The sequence below is a fragment of the Leptonotus elevatus genome, chromosome 2 (assembly GCF_054856555.1).
Source record: "Leptonotus elevatus isolate MCC_2025b chromosome 2, RoL_Lele_1.0, whole genome shotgun sequence".
Taxonomy (NCBI): Eukaryota; Metazoa; Chordata; class Actinopteri; order Syngnathiformes; family Syngnathidae; genus Leptonotus; species Leptonotus elevatus.
The window spans coordinates 5,740,696-5,751,731 of record NC_141240.1 but is presented as its reverse complement, the minus strand read 5'-3'; the positions used below and the strand labels follow the sequence as shown (position 1 = coordinate 5,751,731).

The following is an 11,036-nucleotide window of genomic DNA, read 5'->3' as shown; positions in this document are numbered from 1 at the left end:
AATTAATTTCAATGGATGGGCAACCATTGTTTCAAATTCCCCATTTGTTTCAATAGCCAAATTTTGACTTAGGTTTCGGCCTGACGCCAGCGAAAAGTTGATTGTGAATCTTGCCCAGTCTCTTGCAATCAATATTCCACATACCCGAAGGTGTATAAAATACTGAATTTGTCATAAAAAACTTAAGCGGTTGTTTATATTAGAACATCTCTCAAGAATAGGCGTACATAGTTATATCGACAATATAAATGAGCAACAGGGCTCGGAGACCCTTAAATTCCAATTACAATTCAAATTGAGGTGTTACCAGCCCAAAAACGTATCATCTGTTTGAAATTCCGTGTGGCCATTCCTCCCCTAGCTAAAACAATAAAATAAAAAATTGTTTCTTTACATTACTTAGAAATAAATATATATTACAGCACTACGCTTTCCTATACATTAAGGAACTTTATACTTAAAAAAATGATGTTAAATGTCTCGTTTCCATTCTTATATGAGAATGAATTTCTCTGAATTGTGATGAATTCAATTCTACTTCCTGTCATTCAAATTCAATTCAACATCCTATTGGATGGAGTCAATTCAAATTCACATTCACCTATTGAATTTAATTAAATTCAGAATTTTGCCTAGACCTGCTAAGCAATTTAACAGTCTTATTCATACTGTTGACACAAAGACTTGTTATACTGATGGTACTGACACGTTCAGCGGCACAGATATTTACTTTTGAGAGATCTACTAAGGGTTTTGACAAAGAAAATGGCTTTTGGAACCATGATGTTTTGCTATTTGGACGAATTGTTTTGAGACGATACATATACTCTTTTTTTAAATAACATTTTTCCGATACCATGTTCAGTGATTTGCAGTTAATGATGAACTGAATTTGTAAAATAAGTAGATAGCTAATAGCTATGTTTGCTTTTTATTATTTCTAAAGAATACATTGATTAATTGCACTCAAATAAATCAAGTCAAGTTTATTTATATAGCCCTTAATCACACAAGAGTCTCAAAGGCTTCACATGCCCACAGTTGACAAATATCAACAACATCCCTTAATCGAACCACAAGAGGGCAAGGAAAAACTCCCAAGAAACCAACAGGCGAAAAATTTAAAACCCTGTGAAGGGTCCCCAAATGTGGTAATCCCCCTTTCAGGATGATCAGGCTGCAATGGATGCTGAATGGGCAACATTTTACATCGTTTGTGATACTAAACATTATTAACTAGAATAGTGTGAAAGTCCATTGAAGAATTTGAAGCACAGCAAGAAGATGTTGTCAGGGAAGTGGGTCCTCATCCAAATCTAGCCCGGTTGGTTGGAGCAGCTATCTCCTTGGCGGCAACTTCAAGTTCATGGTCCGTCCCGGATCTCATCCCTGTCAACCAGCGCAGAACCTGTAAAGCAGCACCCAAATCGATCATTAACACCTAACTCCCTCTCCGAGCCGTGGAGAAGGGAGGAAAATAAAGCAGCGGGAGTCACCAGGTACACATAACTAGAGAGTATAAAAATCAGTCTTAAGACGCGATTTAAACATTTCTACAGAGTTAGCGTTTCTGACCTCCGAGGGTAGGGCCTTCCAGAGCACTGGAGCCCGAATCAAAAACACTCTAGAACCTGCGGACTTCTTCTCTTGGAATCACCAAAAGACCAGCGTGTTGCGAACAAAGGTTTCGTGTCGGAATATATGGTACTATTAAATCGACGAGATAGGAAGGCTGTAAGCCGTGTAATATTTTATATGTAAGTAACAGAATCTTGAAATTGCATCTCAAGAGGACCGGAAGTCAATGCAAGTTGGCTAGTATCGGGGTAATAAGATCAAACTTTCTCGTCCGCGTCAAAAGTCTAGCTGCAGCATTTTGTGTGTGAGTATATATATATATATATATATATATATATATATATATATATATATATATATATATATATCTTCCCATGACCAGTGTTAAAACTTTGCAGTTAGTACAAAATAATTAAACGACATCCATTGTTTAATGTCGGCGAGGCACACCTCCAAATTATAGCATATTTATTTGTAGAGGCAAAAATAATTGAGTATCGTCAGCATAACAGTGAAAGTTTATGTTATATTTACGTATAATATCATCAAGCGGAAGCATATAAATGTTAAACAAGAGAGGGCCAAGTACCGACCCTTATGGGACTCCACAAGTAACGGTACATCACTCAGAGGTCTTTCTGAGAGGTAAGAACGAAATCACGAGAGTGCTAAGCCTGAAATACCAATACATATTTGGAGACATTCTAATAGTATGTTATGATCGACGATATTGAAGGCGGTATAATATTGACGAGGTATTGGAGTCCATTGCAAGGAGAAGATAATTTGTCACTTTGGCAAGGGCTGTCTCAGTGGAGTGAATGGCCCTGAATCCTGACTGAAAAGGATCATATTGATTGTTAGCGGCCATGTAATCATTCAGCTGTTGTGCAACAACTTTTTCAAGTATTTTTGCAATAAACGGCAAATTTGATACCGGCCTATGATTGCAGTGACTTTCTGGGCCGAGGTTAGGTCGTTTAAGTAGAGGTTGAATAACAGCAGTTTTGAAAGCTACTGGAACAGTGACAGTAGAAAGTGATACATTTATAATATTTAAAACAGAAGGTCCTAAGATAGTAAACAATTCTTTAATCAGTTTGCCCGGGAGCGGGTCAAGCAAGCAAGTTGTTTGTTTTGTCGCACTAACCAATTGTGTAAGGTTTTCAAGCGATATTTTTTTTTAAATAAGAGAGCGGCGCCGGACAGTTATTAGCTGTTCTGTCACTATTAACATCAGAAATTGTGTGATTTAACTGAAATGTAGGCACAGAGCCCAAAATCTCATCTCTACTGAACTGGATCGTTTGTGTAAAAAATTGCATAAAATTGTGAGCTGAATGCGGGGAGCTCTGTGACGTCGGCTGCTGTGGCGTTAACATTGCTACTGTAACCAATAAGTATTTAGGGTTATTTTAGAGAGATAATTAGTTTTTGCTACAGCAAGAGCTTCTTCATATTTATGCAAGCAGTCGCACCAAGCTTGACGAAAGACCTCAAGTTTCGTTGCACGCCATTTGCGCTCAAGCTGTCGACATGATTTAAGTGTTTTGGTTACATCTGTAAACCAAGGAGTACGCCTTTTTGGACGAGTTTTAAATCTTAATGGCGCAACAGTATCGAGGGCATTTAACAAAACAGCATTAAAGTTATTAGTAAGATTAACTATTAAACCAGTATAAGAAGGGAAGGACGCAGTTGCCAGGGGTAGCAACTCGGAGAACGCAGAAGTAGTTGAAGAACTAATATTACCACTGCTATATCTTTGGTTATGGTTGTGACGTTGGCAATGAGCCAAAACGTCAAATTTAATAAAGTAATGGTCAGACATTGCCCTAGTATACAGCAACACCATTACAGTTGAGGTTACTAAACCCTGAGTTAATACCAAATCTAAGGTAATACCATTTTTATGGGTCGCCACATTTATTATCTGCGTAAAACCAAAAGTATCAATTATCGTCTGAAATGCTACAGTAAGCGGTTCAACCATAATTAGTATATTATCGGCGTAAGTTACCAAGTCAGCCACAAGCTCAGAAAAATCATAGAGAAAGCCAGAGTAAGGTCCAGGGGGACAATAAATAACGAGAACTTCAAATGTATTAAAGGCAGTACCAGAGCGGGAACTAAGATTAAGTACAGATTCGGAAATAAGGTAAACAGCGCCGCCCTTCTTACAAGGACGCGCAACATGAGAACCCACAAAGTTTGGAGGACAGGCCTCATTTAGCGAGACAAACTCATTTGGTTTTAACCAGGTCTCACAAAGACCAATCAGGTCGAGGTTATAATCTCTAATTAAGTAATTAACTAGCAAATTAATTAATTAATTATGCTAGAAATTAGCATAATTTGCATGAATTAAAACTGTGCTATTAAAATAATATTATTATTATTATTATTTTTAATATTTTGTTTTTACCTCATCAAGTTGGTTTTAACCTCATCCTTGGTCCATATTTCCCTTTCAAAAATGTGTCTCTTGAACATAAATGTTTGCCCACTCCTTTGTTAGATGGTGTGGGTACAGCATACCTAACGCACAAACCCAATTCCCAAAAAGTTGGGACGCTATACAAATTGTGAATAAAAACTGAATGCAATTTTGTGCAAGTGCCAAATTTCAATATTTTGTTCAGAATAGAACATAGATGACTATGATGAGATGTTTAAACTGAGAAAATGTATAATTTTAAGGGAAAAATACGTTGATTGTAAATTTCAAATTTCAAAAAAGTTGGGACAGGTAGCAATAAGAGACTGGAAAAGTCAATTGCACCTATAAAAAAAAAACAGCTGGTAGACCAGTTACCACTAATGAGGTCCATTGGCAACTTGATTGGAACATTAAAAGAGCTTCTCGGAGTGGCAGTGTCTCTCAAAAGCAAAGATGGGTAGAGAATCATCAATTCTTCCAATGTTGCGCAGAAAGATAGTGGAGAAATATCAGAAAGGTGTTTTCATCATCTACAGTGCATAACATCATCTAAAGATTCTGAGAATCTGGAACAATCTCTATGTGTAAGGGTCAAGGCCGAAAAATCATACTGGATGCCCATGATCTTCGGGCCCTTAAACGGCACTGCACCGCAAACAGGAATGCTTACTGTAAGGGAAATCATAGAAAGGGCTCAGCAATACTTCCAGAAAACATTGTGTGTGAACACAATCCACCACCAGCCGCCGTTGCCAAATGAAACTCGACAGTACAAAGAAGAAGCCATTTCTAAAGCAGACTAAGACGCACAGGCGTTTCTCTGGGCCAGGGGTTATTTAAAATGGAGTGTGGGAAAGTGGAAACCTGTTTTGTGGTCAGACCAATCACGATTCGAAGTTCTTTGTGGAAAACTGGGGCGCTATATCATACTGACTAAAGAGGACAAGGACAACCTAAGTTGTTATCAGCCCTCAGTTTATAAGCCTGCATCTGTGATGGTATAGGGTTGCATGAGTGCGTGTGGCATGGGCAGCTTCCACATCTGGAAAGGCATCGTCAATGCAGAAAGGTATATTCCGATTCGAGAACAACATATGCTCCCATCCAGGCATCATCACTTTCAGAGAAGATCTTGCATTTCTCAACACGATAATGCCAGACCACATGCAGCACCAATTACAACATCATGGCTGCGTAGGAAAAGGTTCCGGGTATTGAAATGGCCAGCCTGCACTCCACTTTTTTCACTTATAGAGCACATTTGGCGCATCATAAAGGGGAAGGTGCAACAAAGAAAGCCCAAGACAGTTGAACAGTTAGAGAGATGCGTGTTAGTTGTTCTTATTTCTAAACTTGAGAAAATTGTCTCCTCGATCCCCAGACGTTTGCAAACTGTTGTAAGAAGAAGAGGGGATGCCTCACAGTGGTGAAAATGGCATTGTACCAACTTTTTTGAGATTTGTTGACACCATCAAATTTAAAATCAACATATTTCCCCTTAAAATGATACATTTTTCTCAGTTTAAACTTTTGACCTGTTCTCTGTGTTCTTTTCTGAATAAAATATTACAATTTGGTACTTCCACATAATTGCATTCAGTTTTTATTCACAATTTGTATAATGTCCCAACTTTTTTGGAATTGGGTTTGTACCAAATAGACCAGTGGTTTCCAAGCTTTTTTAGCATGTGTACCGTCCAGACCTTTTTTTCATACCATGGTCACCCCACCACTCATACATGTTGATGATTCCGCCAAATATCAGTGGTCACATATCAAAGTAACACAGAATTTGCCTACCTGTGATTTGATCAAATTAACCAAAATCCCCTTACACCACCTGAGCCATAACTTAGACCTGGTTTTCACCTGATCTAAATTCTAGTCACCAAATTGTCAGGTGCGCCTGAGGCATCTAAAATGCAAATACTTGTATAGACTAATAGATAGTTTTGTCTTTTGCACTAGATGCATCCATTATTCCAGTTGCATCTTGGTGGGTTTATTTTTTTTCTTATTTGTGTGTCTGTGTGTTCCCGTGTGTGTGTGTGTTGTTCGATTGAATGTTTCTGTGACCGTCTGATTTACAGGCCAGTGGTGTGTTTAATGGAGCCGATGAAGCAATGATCGCTCATCCGATCCCTTTCGCCCTTCCTTGCACTCTGGCTGGGGATGATGCCTCCATGCACATAAGATCTATGAGATGCAGGACACATACACATGCATGCAGTCACTCACACACACAATACACATTGACAAATCTGGCATTACTGGGGATAATCCAACAGCCAATTTGCTAGAGGGATAACTTTTTTCCTTTATTCATCCATTTCTTCTGCTTTTTACAAGGCAATTTGTTTTGTCGTCAGCTGGAGTAAGAACCGACAATTCCATTACCATACACCACACAAAACAAACACACGCATGCATGTGTGTGTGTGTGCGCACACACAAAAACATCCAGCTCCATCCGCTCACCAGATCACCCTTTTAAGATTAAGCCGTTTGCTCCCAAAAGAGGTGCAGTGTAATCATGAAAGTGTCACATTTCAGCTGAGAAAAGAGGAAACGTTGCCTTCAGGGTCACTCTAAAATTTGTTCCCCTTCTCTATTGCTTCTCCTCCCATCTGGCACCTGTTCCACCTTGCAACATAGGCTACCCACCGTCTCTTTATTTCCCATCCTCACGCAATTCCCATTCACTTTAATTGCACCCTGCATTGGCCCTCGTCTCTCTCTCATTCCTTGTCCTTCTTTCTCGATGTTGTCTTTCTCGTCCATTCCTCTTTGGTCTTATTATGCTCGCCGCCTTCCTTTCACCATCTTTCGCTCCCTGTGACAGAGGTTCAATAAGCAGTGCCTTCAGAGTTGTCTTGCACAGTCAGTGGCCAATTACCCACTCACTCTCCCTGTCCTCGGGGATGGACAGGATTTGCAGGATCTGTCGTCTGACCAGACACACACAAGCACGCGTTCTGAGTCTTGGACACCTGTCGTTTGGGCCCACACCAACCAATATCTGCTGGCTTGCCAGCCAGATCTCGTGGTGGTGGAACGGGAAAAAGGAAAACTGATAAAAATGCACGAGGCGCCTCTCGCTGCTCTTCTTCAAAAAGGAATCTGTGAATAATTCTGCAAGAACACAATTAATTGCAGCGTCCATGCAGTCGTCCACCGCTGACCCTCATGCTTAAATTTCTCCTTACTGTAACTACCTTGAAGGAAGGTACGAATCTCACCGTGTCACAAGAAAGAAGACATTTAAATGCAATGTACAGCATAGCCCCACCGATGCACGTAGATATGCAGCAACTGTGAGGGATCAGAGCTGAAGGAAACATCCTCAGAGCAACTTGAATTTGGATCGTGACTGTGTCACTTTCCTCAGGCTTTGAGTCCTTGTGAAACCTGAACACCTCGGAAAATCTGTCACCTGGCCACACCAAATGTGGTTCCTCTGCTGTATTTTGCCATAAATGTAATACTAGATTAGCTGTCTTCAGCCTGAAAAATCATTTTGGAGTGAGTTAAGGTCACAAAAACATATGCAAACACGCAAGTTAAAAATGTCGTAAAGATGACAGCGCCTCTAGAAGTAACCTATTAGCATGCTGAATCACTTGGCTCAAAGCTAATGACAAACGACATGATAGCATCATGTTTCGACGTGACAAGTTAAGGCTTAGAGGATGCTGACTTGATGGTGAATGGAAAATTCACTGCGCTGTGTCATCATTTAGGTTAGTCATTTGTTTAAAAATGATAACTTGAGGGGCCTTTGCTTTCCTTGCAAATGTCAATGAATTTTAAATTCCAGTCATTCTTCGAATAGTTTTACTTTTGTAAAGAGCAGCACGTACCCAGTTTACATCACAGCTATGATCGCAATCCAGTTTTTGGGTGGAAAGTACATCTTATTCAGGACGCAAGCTTCCTTGGAATGTGTGTATGCAGTGCTGTAAGGGAGGGGAGTGATGATGATTTTAAGTTCAACCCCTTCATTTTTTCTGCTGGGCAATTTTTTTTTAATTACTATTATTTATTTATTTATTTATTTTTTACTGATTTTGACTCTTTTCCCACACAAAAACAACATGGACAATTTTTGGGGGGTTATCTCATGTTTTTATTTGTTATAGTGGACGCCAGGATAGTATGGCTGTAACGGGTTGTAAACTTACCAAGCTTACTATATGTAACATTTTTAACATGAACATCATGCAAATCAACTTGCGATTGTGATTGGTTAGCTAAGATCCAATCATAAACCAGAAGTGATGACATCATTCCAATTATGCGTTTTTATTGGTTTAGACACGCAAATATGTCACGTCCACTGCAATCATCTATGGGTCCGAAGGGGTTAATGTGTGGCGATGACATGCAGGGCTCCAAATCTCTGGTGTGTGATTATTGTAATATCTTAGAGCCACAGGCAAGCTTTCTTTACAGTAAAGCTAAAGCCTGGTACACACCTAGAGATCATTGGGCCAAACTGCCAAATTCATCCCTTGCAAGGAAAGTCAAGAAAGGCCCGACAGTCGAACGTCTGTGGAAAGATTATCCTGAGCAATAATCCTGTGGTATCGGGTGTGTTAAGAAGGATTTTTCCTTGCTTATCTTCTCTAAAAACGGCCATTAGATACAACCTGAAACTTAGCAATTGATTATTTTCAACTCCAGTAATGTAACTGTTAGCTTATTTGCTAACTACTACTACTACTACTACCACCACACATTCTTCTTGTGTTTCTGTCTTTGTACTAAAAAACATGATGTGATTGTCGGTGGAGACATGATTATATGTATGCTGTTCTGTAGCATCTTGAACTGGCCTATACCACACATTGTAATATTTTCCTTGTAGTGTGTTGGGTCACTCACATTTTAAAAATAAGTGTACCAGACTCAAAATGAATAGAATGAACTGATGCAATAGGTTGTGAAATTTTACAAGATTTGCTGAAAGTATGTCTTGCACTCCAATACTTGGGACATTTTCCATGTCAGCAGCTTTATTTGTAGCCTTGAAGGGAAGAGATTTGTCTCCATTGTGACTCCGCTGGCCCTCCAGATTAGAATGAAGCAAGCCACGTCTGAATCAGTCTGTCACCTGGAAACCTTCCATGAATTTTTCTCCTATATTTTCCTCACAGTGTTCATTGAGAGAGGCTGGAAAAGATCTGAGGGAGAATTGGATCCTTTCCTCTGTTTCCAAATCCGTCCGCGGGCTCTTTTGAACTCTGCCACGTCAAGACCGTCTTATCCTGCCACTTCAAAGAAGCTGGAGATGGTGCATTACATCAGGAGCACGGCGACCATTGACGTGCTCGCCACACGATTAGAAACAGAGAGTGTCCTCTAATCTCCAGTCTGCAGAGAGAAGCTTTCAATGCGACCTGACACTTTGGAAGGCAGGTAGGGGAGGAAGCATAACCTGTAGTCCCTTTGGGGTGATGTGTGAAATCAAGCTTTACATTCCAGGCTGTTTTGTTTAAATTTTGCATTTTTGGTAAACACATGAGACAGAATATGGGTCATTTATTTCAATATTATTTGTGCTTGTGTAAAAATTAGGGGTGTCAAAATGTGTGCGTATATATTGAGTTAATTTAAAGTTCCTTTAACGCCACTATTTTTATTAGTGCATGATTAATGACCGCCCCTTACTTGGAAAGGCTGTACTGGGGGAATTCTAGTCGTAACACAGACACGTCCACTTCCAAATTTAGCAGTAATACATTTAATAACAATGCATACATTTGTGGGGACTGGGGTCAAGTTGTATTTTACAATTTAACATTTTTTCAGCATTTCACAAGTGATTTTAATGTTAAAGATTAGATAGCTCTTTATATGATAAGAAAAATGCAGTAGGCTGTCATCAATGTCTTACAAATGCAATTATGCCATCTAGTGGCAGGTAAAATGACCAACACAAATCAATATCACACTCGTTTTTCTTTTTACAGTACAGTAATTTTTTTATTTTAACTGAATTGTATTCATTATTATGAAATTACTGTATCAATGACTAAAAATGCTGCCATATTTCTATTAGTTTAACATTTTTTCCACTTTTATGTTAACAAGATTATGATAACGTTTTTATATTTTATTGAACATTTTATTGTACATTTAGAACAGATATAAAATTTGTGATTAATCGTGAGTTAACTATTGAAGTCATGTGGTTAATTACGATTAAAAATTTTAATCGCCTGACACCCCTAGTAAAAATCCCTCCATTTTCTATTGCACGTGTTGCCAGAGAATTACAGGGCACATACAGACCGACAACCCTTCATTCCTATAGACAATGTAGTAGATTCTTCAATTAACCTAGCATGCTTGTTTTGGGAGGAAGTCAAAGCACATGCGAGAACGAGCAAACTACATACTTGAAGGGTGGAGCTCAGATATGAGGCAAAAATGTTGAAGCAAACATGCTAATCATGCCCACATTTAATAATTATAATTATAAGCCCACCCCTCCACAAAGCCAGCTGGGATAGGTTGGTTCCAGCTCACCCACACAACCCTGATGAGGACAAGCACTATTGATAATGGATGGATGGATTATGAGTGTACTCGTGTCCTTTGAGTCCCAAATCCCTTGGGCAGTGAGTGAGAAGAGCACTGCAGGTATTTTTGACACTTCTTATTTCTTGCTACTAGAAAAGCAGAGCAATTTGCAGCACTGAAAAGGCACCAAGCAGCCGCAAAATTACTATCATTGCCCACCTTTCCTTTCTCTTTAAGCTCTTCTTGATATTGACTGAATCAAAGAGGCGTCTCCAAGTAATTAGGTAAATTATGGCTGGGCAGAATTGTAGACTTGCTCAAGAATCAGCGCTTTATAGATTCCTCTCTAATTACAAAGGAGCGCTCAACAGAAATAGCTTCTTCTTTTATCCTCCAGCATAGACCAGGCTGCTGTAAGCCTGGACTTAGCCCCGTCATCGACCTGTGAGCCAAGACTTTATTTCCAAGCACTGACTATGTTCTTCCAGTCGCC

General features: G+C 39.4%; 1 pseudogene; it reads right to left on the bottom strand.

Moving 5' to 3' along the window:
* Nucleotides 1-1,962: 1,962 nt before the first annotated feature.
* Nucleotides 1,963-3,661, bottom strand: LOC147178270 (uncharacterized; annotated as a pseudogene).
* Between the last annotated feature and the right edge of the window lie 7,375 nt (nt 3,662-11,036).